Consider the following 17675-nt stretch of genomic DNA (forward strand, 5'->3'; position numbering starts at 1 on the left):
TGTACTTCAAATGTAAATGTTTTATTTAAAAAACATAAAACAACAGTTTATGCATAAACAGAGGGCTCTTAACTTAAAATTTTGAATTTAGATATGAGAAAAACCAAGAGGTTGGAAAAACATGCATGTCTGCCCAATTTCCCTTTGAAATGGTTAGAAATATTTTTCATGATTAGTTAGGCCTTTTATCTTTCTATTTTATTGAACCCCACAACGAAGAATAATATTGTAGCAAATTCAGGGGGTAGCCACGACTGGGACTCAAACTCGGGTCCAGCGACTCTCACATTTAAAGGTAATTTCCGATTGAGCTGACATACGCAGCCTTTACTGTGAATGCAGTCTCCACGACCGCTGGAACATTGCCTTTAAATTGGTCAATCACACTATAAAACGGTTCTTCAGCGCTACGGATTAAATGGAGCCCTTCCTTTGCCGTTGCGCCAAGAGCGTTGAAACTCTTGATGAGGTCACTATAGGTGTTGGGTTAAGGGCACTACAATATTTGAGAGGGAGGAGCTAAATAATTTTTTGCACTTTTGTCAACATCACATTTTCATTCCAGTTCCAGTTCAATTTCTTATAAGTCAAACAACAGTAGCCAAAGTTATCCCGTTTAGTTTACACCCAATGGGTATAAATGCAATGGGTATAAATGTCGGCATGGAATGACACTAATGAAAACTTATACCTTGCTTTATACTACAACTGCGAGGAGCAAACTGGAGCCCCATTGTGTCATTTCATGGGCTGTATACAAGCAAAGGTTTCCCTCTGGTGGCCAGAGTAAGTTATTAAAGGGCTTTTTGTATGATAAACTTCGTAAACTACAGTAATAATTATAGTTTTCTGATTTATAACATTACAGTGCTATAATTACGATTTCAACTTTGAGTATTCTGATTTCTGCAATATATTGTTTTTCATTTGATCAATTAATCTATCCCATGTAAGAAATTAGATAGTTTAAATAAAGACCCTTGACCGTCTCCAATAAATCTGATTAAACTACTACTGCATGCTAATTACATTTGCCCGAGATAATTACTCTTATCTCGATTTTCATGGATGGGTGCACACTGCACGCATTGGGTGTGTTCGAGTAGTTAGGTTAAAAGCGCCCGCCCGCATACTAGGCAACATTACTGTTTGTCCATCTTGCGGCACGTGGCAACAAAATAGCTAATGTACACCTCCTCAAAATAGTCTGAATTCATTGAAGAAACATCAAGAAAACACATCTGTAATTCATTTTGACGTTTTTGCAGAGGTCTCAATTTTTGGTGAATGACAACAACAACCTGCCCAGGGACTGCGGTTGAAAATTAGCCGGCTGTAAAGTGAATGGAAATATTGTAATCTTCGTGGTCAATCTTCATGTAAATACAAACATATTTAGAAGACAATTATGGTACCAATAATGTATTTGAATACACCAGATGTCATGTATGTCATTGAACTTTGTATTTTTTAGTTTAGTTTCTAGGATTATTTAGTTGCTAATGGCAGCCTGCAGTACCCCGGTCGGCCTTCAATTTAGTTACTCAATGAGCTAGCCTGCAATGTCACTTCCTGGAGTAGCTCAAAATGCACATGTTACGTCTCCATGAGACACCATATTAAGAACTATTGGACCCTTTTTTTAATTTGTATTTTTTTCTCTCCATTTTAGCCTAAAATGACATATCCAAATCTAACTGCCAGTAGCTCAGAACCTGAAGCAAGGATATGCATATTCTTGATAACATTTGAAAGGAAACACTTTAAAGTTTGGAAATGATAAATTAATGTAAGAGAATTTAACACATTATATCGGGTAAAAGATAATACAAAGAAAAAAACATGTATGTTTACTGTCATCTTTGAAATGCAAGATAGATGCCATAATGTATTATTCCAGCCCAGGCACAATTTAGATTTTGGCCACGAGATGGCAGCAGTGTATGTGCAAAGTTTTAGACTGATCCAATGAACCATTGCATATATGTTCAAAATGTTGTATCAATACTGTCCAAATGTGCCTAATTGGTTTATTAATACATTTTCAAGTTCATAATTGTGCACTCTCCTCAAACACTAGCATGATATTCTTTCACTGTAATGGCTACTGTAAATTGGAAGGCGCCGTTAGATTAACAAGAATCTAAGCTTTCTGACGATATCAGATATATGTCCTGTGGGGGGACTGATCCCGTAGAGGTTAACTAACTTCATTTGGCTTCAATGCACTTTTGTTTCTTCAGTGGTTTAACGTGTGTAAGTAAAAATACTTCAAAGTACTACTTAAGTCGATTTTTCGGGTATCTCGACTTACCTTTACTGTTTATGTTTTTTGACAACTTTTACTTCACTTCACTTCATTCCTGAAGAAATGATGTACTTTTTACTCCATACATTTTCCCTGACACCCCAAAGTACTCGTTACATTTTGAATGTTTAGCACAACAGGACAATTGTCTAATTCACACACTTATCAAGAGAACATCAATGGCTCATCCCTACTGCCTCTGATCTGGCAGACTCATTAAACACATGCTTCGTTTGTAAATTATGGCTAAGTGTTAGAGCATGCCCCCGGCTATCCTTAAAAAAAAAAAAAATGATGCCGTCTGGTTTGCTTTATATAAGGAATTAGAAATTATTTATATATTTACTTTTGATACTTAAGTATATTTAAAACCAAATACTTTTACTCAAGTAGTATTTTACTGGATGACTTTCACCGTTACTTGAGTCATTTTCTATTAAAGTATCTTTACTTTTACTCAAGAGTGACAATTGGGTACTTTTTCCACAGTGTAACGAACGGTGTCACGTGATCGATCGATGGCTTTGTTCTTTCATATATACAGTCATTGGCTCCGATCAACATGGCAGTGTCAACATACCTGCTATTGTTCATAAAAGTTTTTCTTTCTAAATGTCAAAATAAATTAAATCTATAAATCACACACTCATAAACTTAAAACATAACAGGTGTACAATTCATTTGTTAAAGATCACTTTCATGTGTCTCCCCTGTAGCTTTTAGAATAAAGGCAAAGTTGGTTCCTGTTTCAGTCATGTATTTGGTCACGTGTATATGGGTAAACCAAAAACAGGCGATGGCTGCATGGTGTAGTTGGTGAGAAGGAACTGCAGCAACTTGTAGGCTACTTCATTAAACTGCTGGGCTGGCATGGTTACACGTGGTTTGCACTTGTGAGGCCGGTTGGACGTACTGCCAAATCCTCTAAAACGACATTGGTAGAAAAATCAACATTACATTATCTGGAAACAGCTCTGGTGGATATTCTGCAGTCAGCATGCCAATTGCACGCTCCTTCAAAACTTGAGACATCTATGGCATTGTGTTGTTTGACAAAACTGCACATTTTAGAGTGGCTTTTTATTGTCCCCAGCACAAGGTGCACCTGTGTAATGATCATGCTGTTTATTCAGCTTCTTGATATGCCACTAACAGGGATGTAAACAAATTTGAGAGAAATAAGCTTTTTTTGTGTATATGGGATGTTTTATTTTATTTCAGCTCATGAAACATGGGTCCAACAATGGTTGCATTTATATTTTTGTTCAGTATACAGTACCAGTCAAAAGTTTGGACACACCTACTCATTCAAGGGTTTTTCTTTATTTGTACAATTTTCTACATTGTAGAATAATAGTGAAGACATCACAACTAGGAAAAAATACATATGGAATCATGTAGTAACCAAAAAAGTATTAAACAAATCAAAATATATTTTAGATTCTTCAAAGTAGCCACCCTTTGCCTTGACAGCTTTGCACACTCTTGGCATTTTCTTAACAAGCTTCACCTGGAATGCTTTTCCAACAGTCTTGAAGGAGTTCCCACATATGCTGAGCACTTGTTGGCTGCTTATCCTTCAGTCTGCGGTCCAACTCATCCCAAACCATCTCAATTGGGTTGAGGTCGGGTGCTTTTGGAAGCCAGGTTAAGCAATAAGGCCCGAGGGGTTGTGGTATATGGTCACGACACAACGTGGAGTGCCTGGACACAGCACTTAGTCGTGGTATGTTGACAATATATCACAAACCCCCGAGGTGGCTTATTGTTATTATAAACTGGTTACCAATGTAAAAAGAGCAGTAAAAATAAAAGTTGTCATACCAGTATACGGTATAATATACCACGGCTGTCAGCCAATCAGCATTCAGGGCTTGAACCACACAGTTTATAATTAACATTAATAGCTAAATATTGCTAGCTAGCTAGGCTAGCTCAGTACTTGCCAGTAGTGACAGCATTAACCAGCTCGCTAAAAAAGTAAACGAAAAAATAGCGATCTAAGCAGAGTTGTGCCAATGAGGAGATCGGTTTTCAGTTGGCTAACACATATCACAGGGCTTGTGCAGGCTGAAATATGGTGGGTTGGGATGCTATCAGCAGTGGTGTAAACTAAAGTACTGGTACTTCAAGATGCACTCCAGGATCTTAAGCACAACACATTTGTTTGCATATAGTACAAATTGGATTCGTAACATATCATACGAATTGCAAAAAACATATACAGTACCAGTCAAAAGTTTGGACACACCTACTCATTCCATGGTTTTTCTTTATTTTTACTATTTTCTACATTGTAGAATAATAGTTAAGACATCAACACTATAAAATAACACATATGGAATCATGTAGTAACAAAAAAAATGTGTTAAATATAAGTATATTTATATCTGAGATTCTTCAAAGTAGCCAATTTATCAATAATATCAATTTTGGTCTCATCAGACCAAAGGATAGATGATTACAGCTTCACACATTTTTGGCATTCTCTCAACCAGCTCCTGGAATGCATTTCAATTAACAGGTGTGCCTTGTTCAAAGTTCATTTGTGGAAGTTATTTTCTTCTTAATGCGTTTGAGCTAATCAGGTGTGTTGTGACAAGGTAGGGGTGGTATATAGAAATACAGCTGGCAGAAATCCCACAATATGTACTTTAAGTTAGGATACGAGACAAAGCCAATCACATGTAGGAACCGATCCAATTAATCATGTTGATGTAGGTTTAGATAGCAGTATATAAGACTGTGTAAGGAACACCCTTTTAGAACTCACTTCAGACCAGTACTTATGCATCTAAGTTTGACTGTAGATATAGCCCTTGGTTCACTCCAGACCTGACTGCTCTTGACCAGCACAAAAACATCCTGTGGTGTACTGCATTTGCATCAAATAGCCCCCTGCGATATGCAACTTTTCAGGTAAGTTATAAACCAATATACAGAGTCAGTTAGGAACCAATATACAGAGTCAGTTAGGAAAGCAAAGGCTAGCTTTTTCAAACAGAAATTTGCATCCTGTAGCACAAATTCCAAAAAGTTTTGGGACACTGTAAAGTCCACGGAGAATAAGAGCACCTCCTCCCAGCTGCCCACTGCACTGAGGCTAGGAAACACCGTCACCACCGATAAATCTAAGATAATCGAGAATTGTAATAAGCATTTCTCTACAGCTGGCCATGCTTTCAACCTGGCTACCCCAACCCCGGCCAACAGCTCTGTACCCCTTGCAACAACTTGCCAAGGGGTACAGCCAAGTTAACAGACAGATCACCGACCATTTCGAATCCCACCGTACCTTCTCCGTTATGCAATCTGGTTTCTGGTTTCTGAGCTGATCATGCGTGCACGTCTGCCACACTCAAGGACCTAAACGATACCATAACCGCCATCGATAAAAGACAGTACTGTGCAGCCTTCTTCATCGACCTGGCCAAGGCTTTCGACTCTTGTCAATCACCACATTCTTATCGGAAGACACTACAGCCTTGGTTTCTAAAATGACTGCCTCGCCTGGTTCACCGACTACTTCTCAGATAGAGTTCAGTGTGTAAAATCTGAGGGCCTGTTGCCCGGACCTCTGGCAGTCTCTATGGGGGTGCCACAGGGTTCAATTCTCAGGCCGACTCTTTTCTCTGCATATACCAATGATGCCGCTCTTGCCGCGGGTGATTCTCTGATCCACCTCTACGCAGACGTCACCGTTCTGTATACATCTGGCCCTTCTTTGGACACTGTGTTAACAAACCTCCAGACGAGCTTCAATGCCAGTCAACACTCCTTCTGTGGCCTCCAACTGCTCTTAAATGCTAGTCAAATTAAATGCATGCTCTTCAACCGATCGCTGCCCGCATTTGTCAGCCCGACTAGCATCACTACTCTGGACGGTTCTGACTTAGAATATGTGGACAACTACAAATACCTGTCTGGTTAGACTGCAAACTCTCCTTCCAGACTCACATTAAGCATCTCCAATCAAAAATGTAATCTAGAATCGGCTTCTTATTTCGCAAAACAAAGCCTCCTTCATTCACGCTGCCAAAATACCCTCGTAAAACTATCCTACCGATCCTTGACTTCGGCGATGTCATTTACAAAATAGCCTCCAACACTACTCAGCAAACTGGATGTAGTCTATCACAGTGCCATCTGTTTTGTCACCAAAGCCTCATATACTACCCACTACTGCGACCTATATGCTCTCATTGGCTGGCCCTCGCTTCATATTTGTCGCCAAACCCACTGGCTCCAGGTCATCTATAAGTCTTTGCTAGGTACCGCCTTATCTCAGCTCAATGGACACCATAGCAACACCCACCCCTAGCACGCGCTCCAGCAGGTATATTTCACTGATCATCCCCAAAAGCAAACTCATCCTTTGGCAGCCTTTCCTTCCAGTTCTCTGCTGCCAATGACTGGAACGAATTGCAAAAATCACTGAAGCTGGAGACTTATATCTCCCTCACTAGCTTTAAGCATCAGCTGTCAGAGCAGCTTTCCGATCATTGCACCTGTACACAGCCCACCTGTAAATAGCCCACCCAACTACCTCATCCCCATAATGTTATTTATTTTTTGCACCAAAGTATCTCTACTTGCACATCATCATCTGCACATCTATCACTCCAGTGTTAATGTTAAATTGTAATTATTTCGCCACTATGGCCTATTTATTGCCTTACCTCCCTAATCTTACATTTGCACACACTGTATATACATTTTTCTATTGTGTTATTGACTGTACGTTTGTTTATTCCCATGTGTAACTCTGTGTTGTTGTTTTTTGTCGCACTGCTTTGCTTTATCTTGGCCAGGTAGCAGTTATAAATTATAACTTGTTCTCAACTGGCCTTCATGGTTAAATAAGGGTGAAATAAAAATAAAGTAAAAATGGTGACCTTTCCAGCTTGCTGACAATAAGGAGTGATTCATTTAAGATTGACTTTGAGTGTCCCTATGTAAGAGTTACACTCAACCAATCAGGCCTTTATGGTAGAGTTGCCAGACAGAAGCCACTCTTCAGTAAAAAGCACATGAAAGCCCACTCGGAGTTTGCAAATAGGCACTTAAAGACTCTCAGACCATGAGAAACAAGATTCTCTGGTCTAATGAAACCAAGATTGAACTCGTTGGCCTGATTGCCAAGTGTCACTTCTAGAGGAAACCTGACACCACCCTTGCGGTGAAGCATTGTGGTGGCAGCATCATGCTGTGGGAATGTTTTTCAGCAGCATGGACTGGTAGACTAGTCAAAGATGAACAGAACAAAGTACAGAGAGATCATTGATGAAACCTGCTCTAGACCGCTCAGGACCTCAGACTGGGGCAACTGTTCACCTTACAACAGGACAATGACCCTAAGTACCCAAAACAACGCAGGAGTGGCTTTGGAACAAGTCTCTGAATGTCCTTGTGTGGCCCAGCCAGAGCAGGGACTTGAACCAGATCAAACATCTCTGGAGGGACCTGAAAATAGCTGGGTAGCAACGCTCCCCATACAACCTGAGAGAGGTTGAGAGGATGCGCAGAGAAGAATGGGAGAAACTCCCCAAATACAGGTGTGCCAACCTTGTAGCGTCGTACCCAAGAATAATTGAGGCTGTAATCGCTGCCGAAGATCCTTCAACAAAGTACTTAGTAAAGGATCTGAACACTATGTAAATGTTATATTTCACTTTTTTAAATATTTAATACATTAGCAAAAATGTCAAAATCGTGTTTTTTCTTTGTCATTATGGGATATTGTGTATAGATTGATGAGGAAAAAAAGATTTAATCAATTTTAGAATAAGGCTGTAACCTAACAAAAGGTGAAAATTCAATGGGTCCCAATACTTCCCCGAGTTAATGTATTTATCTAGATGTTACTGTAATGTGTCCCATGTTATAGCCTACAATTTGTCTCGTCTGTAATATTGTTGTCTCCAAATCAATAAAAATGTGTTGATTGTCTAGTAAGTGTGAATAAAACTGAATACATAATTATAGGCTACACATTGTTTATTGTAGGGGATTTCTACACTGGCAATTTCAGAGGCTTAATCTGTACCCGGGAAACCGACCCTTAATGAGAAAGCCCCCCAGACACCCGTTGTGGGATCAATACCAAGTGCATTTGGCTGATTGGCACATCGCTTGGCATATTGTTTACCAAGTAACTTATGTGAACTGATGTATAGTCTAATCCTTTTCTGTACAATGAAGGGTTTGTCCTTCATGTGATTGAATTGAAATCAAAATCAAATCTTATTTGTCACATACACATGGTTAGCAGATGTTAATGCGAGTGTAGCGAAATTCTTGTGCTTCTAGTTCTGACAATGCAGTAATAACCAACGAGTAATCTAACCTAACAATGAGATGAGTAATGTAGGGTATGTAAACATTATACAGTATTAAGTGGAATTGTTTAAAGTGGCTAGTGATACATTTTTGACATCAATTTTTCCATTATTAAAGTGGCTGGAGTTGAGTCAGTATGTTGGCAGCAGCCACTCAATGTTAGTGATGGCTGTTTAACAGTCTGATGGCCTTGAGATAGAAGCTGTTTTTCAGTCTCTCGGTCCCCGCTTTGATGCACCTGTACTGAACTCGCCTTCTGGATGATAGCGGGGTTAACAGGCAGTGGCTCGGGTGGTTGTTGTCCTTGATGATCTTTCTGCTCATTACATGTTTACTGACAAAAGCAACAATGGTTGTGAAGTAAAGAAATACACTACAGGCTGTAGTGATGTAGACATGCAATCAATCACCATACAGTAAGAATCTTTGTGGATTCCATTTAAACAAATCATATTGTATTGGTCACATAACATCTGTTACAATTCCATGTTGCACAATCACAAATAATAATGAAGGGACAAGGGTATATAGTAATGGCAAACAGAGCTGTAAACGATATCATAACCGCCATCGATAAAAGACAGTACTGTGCAGCCATCTTCATCGACCTGGCCAAGGCTTTCGACTCTGTCAATCACCGTATTCTTTTCGGCAGACTCAACAGCCTTGGTTTCAGGATTCTCAAATGAGTGAGTCTCCTGGTTCGTCAACTACTTCTCAGACAGAGTTCAGTGTGTCAAATCGGAGGGCCTCTTGTCCGGACCTCTGGGGGTACCACAGGGTTAAATTCTCGGGCCGACTCTTTTCTCTGTATATATCAATGATGTTGCTCTTGCTGCGGGCGATTCCCTAATCCACCTCTACGCAGACGACACCATTCTGTATACTTCTGGCCCTTCCTTGGACACTGTGCTATCTAACCTCCAAACGAGCTTCAATGCCATACAACACTCCTTCCGTGGCCTCCAACTGCTCTTAAATGCTAGTAAAACCAAATACATGCTTTTCCACCGTTCGCTGCCTGCACCCGCACGCCCGACTAACATCACCACCCTGGATGGTTCCGACCTAGAATATGTGGACATCTATAAGTACCTAGGTGTCTGGCTAGACTGTAAACTCTCCTTCCAGACTCATATCAAACATCTCCAATCCAAAATCAAATCTAGAGTTGGCTTTCTATTTCGCAACAAAGCCTCCTTCACTCACGCCACAAAACTTACCCTAGTAAAACTGACTATCCTACCGATCCTCGACTTTGGCAATGTCATCTACAAAATAGCTTCCAATACTCTACTCAGCAAACTGGATGCAGTTTATCACAGTGCCATCCGTTTTGTTACTAAAGCACCTTATACCACCCACTACTGCGACCTGTATGCTCTAGTCGGCTGGCCCTCGCTACATGTTCGTCGCCAGACCCACTGGCTCCAGGTCATCTACAAGTCTATGCTAGGTAAAGCGCCGCCTTATCTCAGTTCACTGGTCACGATGGCAACACCCACCCGTAGCACGCGCTCCAGCAGGTGTATATCACTGATCATCCCTAAAGCCAAAACCTCATTTGTCCGCCTTTCCTTCCAGTTCCTCTGCTGCCTGCGACTGGAACGAATTGCAAAAATCTCTGAAGTTGGAGATTTTTATCTCCCTCATAAACTTTAAACATCTGCTATCTGAGCAGCTAACCGATCGCTGCAGCTGTAGATAGTCCATCGGTATAAAACCCACCCAATTTACCTACCTCATCCCCATACTGTTTTTATTTCATTTACTTTTCTGCTCTTTTGCACATAAGTATCTCTACCTGCACATGTTCATCTGATAATTTATCACTCCAGTGTTAATGTGCTAAATTGTAATTATTCACTCCTATGGCCTATTTATTGCCTACCTCCTCATGCCTTTTGCACACAATGTATATAGATTCTTTTTTTTCTATGTTATTGACTTGTTTATTGTTTAATCCATGTGTAACTCTGTGTTGTTGTCTGTTCACACTGCTATGCTTTATCTTGGCCAGGTCGCAGTTGCTAATGAGAACTTGTTCTCAACTAGCCTACCTGGTTAAATAAAGGTGAAATAAAAAAAATACAATAAAAAAAAAAAAAAAAAAATGGCCTATTTATTGCCTTACCTCCTTACGTCATTTGCACACACTGTATATAGTTTCTATTGTGTTATTGACTGTACGCTTGTTTATTCCATGTGTAACTCTGTGTTGTTGTTCGTGTCGCACTGCTTTGCTTTATCTTGGCCAGGTCGCAGTTGTAAATGAGAACTTGTTCTCAATTAGCTTCCCTGGATAAATAAAGTTTAAATAAAAAATAAATAAGTGGCAGAAATTGATTTGCAATTACTTATTTCAACATATTGTATCAAATGGTAGGTTACAGTAGCCAACAATGGCATATAAAGTAATAGCATACTTGATGGCCAACAGCTGCAAATGTATTATTCTTCACATTTAATGTCAGTTGGTTTTAGGGCCTATAATGCAATTCTTCAGAAAATGGGCATGGCTTGACAACATTTTCAGACTGGAAGAAAATGGAGGAAAATATACGTCCGATGAGAGCAGATACAAATCCCTTGCTTTCACAAATTATGGCAAATGTTAAGAAAATGTTTGGCAATGTAATAAAGTAATGACTTTTAAATTACGTTACAATTACGTTGGCTGACAATTTGTTAGCTACACTAACCTTACGAACCGCATATCATTACAACAGTTGCTTGTATGGACCAGTATATTAGCTAGATACCTAACGTTAGTTGGCTAATAACACATCAAACTTGCCAGTATATTAACCAGTGGAAGCTGCTGAGGGGAGGATGGCTCATAATAATGGCTGGAAAGGAAGCGAATGGCATCAAAACACATGGAAACCATGTTTTTTTATGTATTTGATACCATTCAACTCATTCCTCATCAGCCATTACCACTAGCCCATCTTCCCCAATTAAGGTGGCACCAACCTCCTGCAATATTAACTATATGCTAACTACTCAATGTGTATCGAATTGATTATTCACGTCACTCTTAGCTTATGTAAGTGCCGTTGTGCGTCCCAATGGAAATTGTTAATGAAGTCATAAGATGTCGAGCTAGTAACTTGTTATGCTAGCAAGAAGTTGCATAGCAACAGCATCAACTTCCGATAGACAGGCAAATCGAAAGAACACTCAACTGAAAGGATAATGTTTGTTTACAATATACTAAAAGGAATTAATTGTATATAGTATGTATTAAACAGTATTTTAGTATGGGAATTCAAACACAGCAAGTGTTTCCCAAACTTGGTCCTCAAGATGCAAGAGGTGCACGTTTTGGTTTTTGCCATAGCCCGACTCAAATGATCAAAGCTTGATGATTAGTTGATTAGCATATTTGAAATCAGCTGTGTAGTACTAGGGCAAAAAAACAAATGTGCACCCCTTGGGGTGCCAAGGACAGAGTTTGGGAATCCCTGCCATAAGAAAAGTCAACATTAGAATGCAGTTTACTTTAAACCACCTCTGAACGACTTTATCTAAAGCGCTCTAGTGCGCCTAAAGACATTTTCCAGTGCTTTGTCACAGTTATATCAGTTCTAGAGCATTAATATGTTTTATGGAAAAAGGGTTGGAAATAGGTCTCTCCATAATGACAATCTAAACAGCCTACCTACAACTGGTAAAAAGTTTTCATGACGTGTACATTCCATATCTGTGACTCAACCCGTGCTCTCAACACACACTCCTCAATCATTCACATGATAGGCATCAGGTCACAGTAAAATAAATAATATATATATGTATTATATATACACAAACACACATAAAAAGTACCAGTCAAACATTTGGACTGACTCATTCAAGGGTTGTTGTTTATTTGGACTATTTTCTAACTTGTAGAATAAGAGTGAATAAATCAAAACTATGAAATAACACATGGATTCTTCAAAGTAGCCACCCATTGCCTTGATGAGAACTTTGCACACTCTTGGCATTCTCTCAACCAGCTTTACCTGGAATGGTTTTCCAACAGTCTTGAAGGACTTCCCACATATGCTGAGCACTTGTTGGCTGCTTTTCCATCACTCTGCAGTTCAACTCATCCCAAACCATCTCAATTGGGTTGAGGTCAGATGATTGAGGAGGCCGGATTATCTGATGCAGCATACCATCACTCTCCTTTGTGGTCAAATAGCACTTATACAGCCTGGATGTGTTGGGTCATTGTCATGTTGAAAAACAAATGACAGTCCCAATAAGCGCAAACGAGATGGGATGGCTTATCGCTGCAGAATGCGGTGGTAGCCATGCTGGGTAAGTGTGCCTTGAATTCTAAATAAATCACAGACAGTGTCACTGGCAAAGCACCATCACACCACCTCCATGCTTCATGCTGGGATCCACACATGCAGAGATCATCCATTCACCTACTCTGCATCTCACAAAGACACAGTGGTTGGAACCAAAAATTGCAACAAATTTGGACTCATTAGACCAAAGGACAGATTTCCACCGGTCTAATGTCCATTGCTCGTGTTTCTTGGCCCAAGCAAGTCTTCTTATTGGTTTCCTTGAGTAGTGGTGTCTTTGCAGCAATTCGACAATGAAGGCCTGATTCACGCAGTCTCCTCCGAACAGTTGATGTTGAGATGTGTCTGTTATTTTAACTTTGTGAAGCATTTATTTGGGCTGCAATTTCTGAGGCTGGTAACTCTAATGACCTTATCCTCTGCAGCAGAGGTAACTCTGGGTCTTCCTTTCCAGTGGTTGTCCTCGTGAGAGCCAGTTTCATCATAGAGCTTCATGGTTTCTGCAACTGCACTTGAAGAAACGTTCAAATTTCCCAGATTGACTGACCTTCGTGCCTTAAGGTAATGATGGACTGTCGTTTCTCTTTGCTTAATTGAGCAGTTCCATAATATGGACTTGGATCTTTTCCCAAATAACAGTAGCGTATACCACCCTACCTTGTCACAACACACCTGATTGGCTCAAATGCATTAAGGAAAGAAATTCCACAAATTAACTTTTAACAAGGCACACATGTTAATTGAAATGCATTCCAGGTGACTACCTCCTCAAGCTGGTTGAAAGAATACCAAGAGTGTGCAAAACTGTCATCAAAGCAAAGGTTGGCTACTTTATTTAACACTTTTTTGGTTACTACATGATTCCATATGTGTTATTTCATAGTTTTGATGTCTTCACCATTATTCTACAACATTCTACAAATTATTAGGTATGTCCAATTATTTGACTGGTACTGTATATATGTTTTTTTTAAGAGAAATGCCTTGGCGGCCGCAGTGCAATTTAGAGTTAGCGCAAAAACCTGCTACCCGCAACCAAATCATTTTCACCCGTGACATCGTTTTCAAAGTAGCCCAATTGTGCTAGCCCAATTGAGGAAAACCGCAGATATGGCAACCCTGGTGCGTACGTACCTCTTCTTCTGTGGGTTTTATGGCGGACTACAACCCACAATGAAGTATTGTCGCCACCAACTGGGCGGGTTGAAAAAAATGTTGTGGAAAAAATCTAAACCATACGTGATTTAATGAGTGGCATCGGAAGAGATGGCTGACATTTTACGGGCTCCTATCTAATTGTGCTATTGTCTATGTTTTTCTGTCAGGTTATTTGTAACTTATTTTGTATATAATGTTTCTGCCACCGTCTCATATGACAGAAACAAACTTCTAGATATCAGGACAGCGATTACTCACCTCGTACTGGACAAAGATTTTTTCTTTAAGTCAGATGCAAATGATTTACATCAGACACCAGACAAGTCCCACATTCCCATGATGAAGACACATATCGGGGACGTAGGTCAGGGTGCCTTGTAAGGATCCAACGGCGAGTTTGTAATCCCCCTCTATCATCATTCCTATTAGCCAACGTGCAATCATTGGAGAACAAAATGGATGAGCTCTGATCAAGGCTATCCTACCAACGGGACATTTTAAACTGTAATATCTTATGTTTCACAGAGTTGTGGAAACATGGGTAGCATACAGCTGGTGGGGTTTTCGGTTCTTTGGCAAGATAGAACAAGTGCCTTCGGTAAGACAAGAGGTGGCGGTCTGTGTCTATTTGTAAATAACAGCTGGTGCACGAAATCTAATATTAAGGAAGTCTGAAGGTTTTGCTCTCCTGAAGTAGAGTATCTCATGTTAACCTGTAAACCACACTACTTACCAAAGAGAGTTTTCATCTATATTTTTTGGCGCTGTCTATTTACCATCACAAACTGATGCTGGCACTAAGATGGTAAACAAACTGTATAAGGCCATAAGCAAACAAGAACATGCTCATCCAGGTGGCGCTCCTAGTGGCCAGGACTTTAATGCAGGGAAACTTAAATCTGTTCTACCAGCAAGTTAAATGTGCAACCAGAGAGGGGTAAAGAGAGAGAGAAAAAATCTATAATAAATAAATAAACTCAAGACCACTTTTACGCCACACACAGAGACACGTACAAAGCTCTCCCTCGCCCTTCATTTGGAAAATTTGACCATAATACTATCCTCCTAATTCCTGTTTACAAGCAAAAACTAAAGCAGAATGTATCAGTGACTCGCTCAATAAGGAAGTAGTCAGATGACGCAGATGCTAAGCTACAGGACTGTTTTTCTAGCACAGAGTGGAATATGTTCTGGGATTCTTCCAATGGCATTGAGGAGTACACCACATCAGTCACTGGCTTCATCAGTAAGTGCATCGATGACATCATCCCCACAGTGACCGTACGTACATACCCCAACCAGAAGCCATGGATTACAGGCAACATCCGCACTGAGCTAAAGGGTAGAGCTGCCACTTTCAAGGAGCGGGACTCTAACCCGAACACTTACAAGAAATCCCGCTATGCACTCTGACGAACCATCAAACAAGCAAAGCATCTATACAAGACTAAGACTGAATTGTACTACACCGGCTCCGACGCTCGTCAGATGTGGCAGGGCTTGCAAACTATTACAAACTACAAAGGGAAGCACAGCTGCGAGCTGCCCAGTGACACAGCCCTTCCTGTAGTGGCTTCCTTTCCTTCTTCCCATAGCCACTGCCCAAGCCTGAAGCGGGGTTGTTTGGTGCGCATACAGTCCACACTCAAGGTTTCCAAACGGCCAAACATTCAATGACATCCAGGGATATGGTGCAACAAAAAAGTGTATTCTTCTTATATCTAACAAATAAATTATTCTCCAATCAACTTAAAGCATAGATTACTTGATATGGAAAATACATATTATGACCTGTATGTATGTCTGTATGTATGGTCAAAAAACTATACCGCTCCCACATCTAGCAAGGACTCCCTCCCCCGAAGGCCCAACTTCCTGCCTTTATCCTAACACACTTGAACAATACAATGAATGGGCAAGAGGGGGGGCCAAAAACTGAGTTACACTAACAAATGAAAATATCTCAATAAGGTCAATATAAATCATAAAGGTACCTAATATTTCATCATGTACATTAATATTTAATATATTTACACAAATATACATGGAGCTCCGTATGTTCAGTCTTTTATACAAATATGTCCAAATCGGCTCTCACACTACCAGATGAGCGAAATAACTTCTATGATGGCTTCGAGGCAAGCAAAACTGAAGCATGCATGAGAGCATCAGCTGTTCCATATGACTGTGTGATCACGCTCTCCGTAGCCAATGTAAGTAAGACCTTAAACAGGTCAACATTCACAAGGCCACAGGGGCAGACGGATTACCAGGATGTGTACTGCAAGCATGCGCTGACCAACTGTTTTCACTGACATTTTCAACCCGTCCCTGAGAGTCTGTAATACCAACATGTTTCAAGCAGACCACCATAGTCCCTGTGCACAAGAACACCAAGGTAACCTGCCTAAATGACTACCGACCCGTAGCACTCACGTCTGTAGCCATGAAGTGCTTTGAAAAGGCTGGTCATGGCTCACAGCAACACCATTATCCTAGAAACGCTAGACCCACTCCAATTTACATACCGCCCCAACAGATCCACAGATGATGCAATCTCTATTGCACTCTCACTGTCCTTACCCACCTTGACAAAAGGAACACCTACGTGAGAACGCTATTCATTGACTACAGCTCAGTTTTCAACACCATTGTGCCCTCAAAGCAAATCACCAAGCTAAGGACCCTGGGACGAAACACCTCCCTCTGCAACTGGATCCTGGACTTCATGACGGGTCGCCCTCAGGTGGTAAGGGTAGGTAACAACATATCTGCCACACTGGATCCTCAACACAAGGGACCCTCAGGGGTACGTGCTTTGTCCCCTCCTGTACTCCCTGTTCACCCATGACTGCGTGGCCAAGCACGACTCCAACACCATCATTAAGTTTTCCTACGACACAACCATGGTAGGTCTGGTCACTGACAACGATGAAACAGCCTATAGTGAGAAGGTCAGAGACCAGGCAGTGTGGTGGCTGAACAACAACGTGATCAAGACAAATGAGATGATTGTGGACTACAGAAAAAGGAGGACCGAGCACGCCCCCATTCTCATCGACGGGGCTGTAGCGGAGCAGGTTGAGAGCTTCAAGTTCCCTAGTGTCCACATCACCAACAAACTATCATGGTCCAAACACACCAAGACAGTTGTGAAGAGGGCACAACAATGCCTGTTCCCCCTCAGGAGACTGAAAAGATTTGGCATAGGTCCCCAGATCCTCAAAAAGTTATACAGTACAGCTGCACCATCGAGAGCATCTGACTGGTTGCATCACCGCCTGCTATGGCAACTGCTCAGCCTCCGACCGCAAGGCACTACAGAGGGTAGTGCGTACGGCCCTGTACATCACTGGGGCAAAGCTTCCTGCCGTCCAGGACCTCTATACCAGGCAGTGTCAGTGGAAGGCCCTAAAAATGACCAAGGACTTCAGCCACCCTAGTCATAGACTGTTCTCACTACTAACGCACGGCAAGCGGTCCCGGAGCGCCAAGTCTAGATCAGAAATGCTTCTTAACAGCTTCTACCCCCAAGCCATAAGGCTCTTGAACAGTTACTCAAATGG

General features: G+C 40.9%; 1 long non-coding RNA gene across 1 annotated transcript in view; it reads right to left on the reverse strand.

The window, feature by feature from the left end:
* Positions 1 to 17675, reverse strand: part of LOC149975898 (uncharacterized) — a 330618-nt gene that overhangs the window by 155752 nt on the left and 157191 nt on the right. The gene's annotated exons all lie outside the window — the stretch shown is intronic.

This window comes from Oncorhynchus mykiss, chromosome 17 (genome assembly GCF_057628025.1).
Source record: "Oncorhynchus mykiss isolate SJ-2025 chromosome 17, ASM5762802v1, whole genome shotgun sequence".
NCBI lineage: Eukaryota > Metazoa > Chordata > Actinopteri > Salmoniformes > Salmonidae > Oncorhynchus > Oncorhynchus mykiss.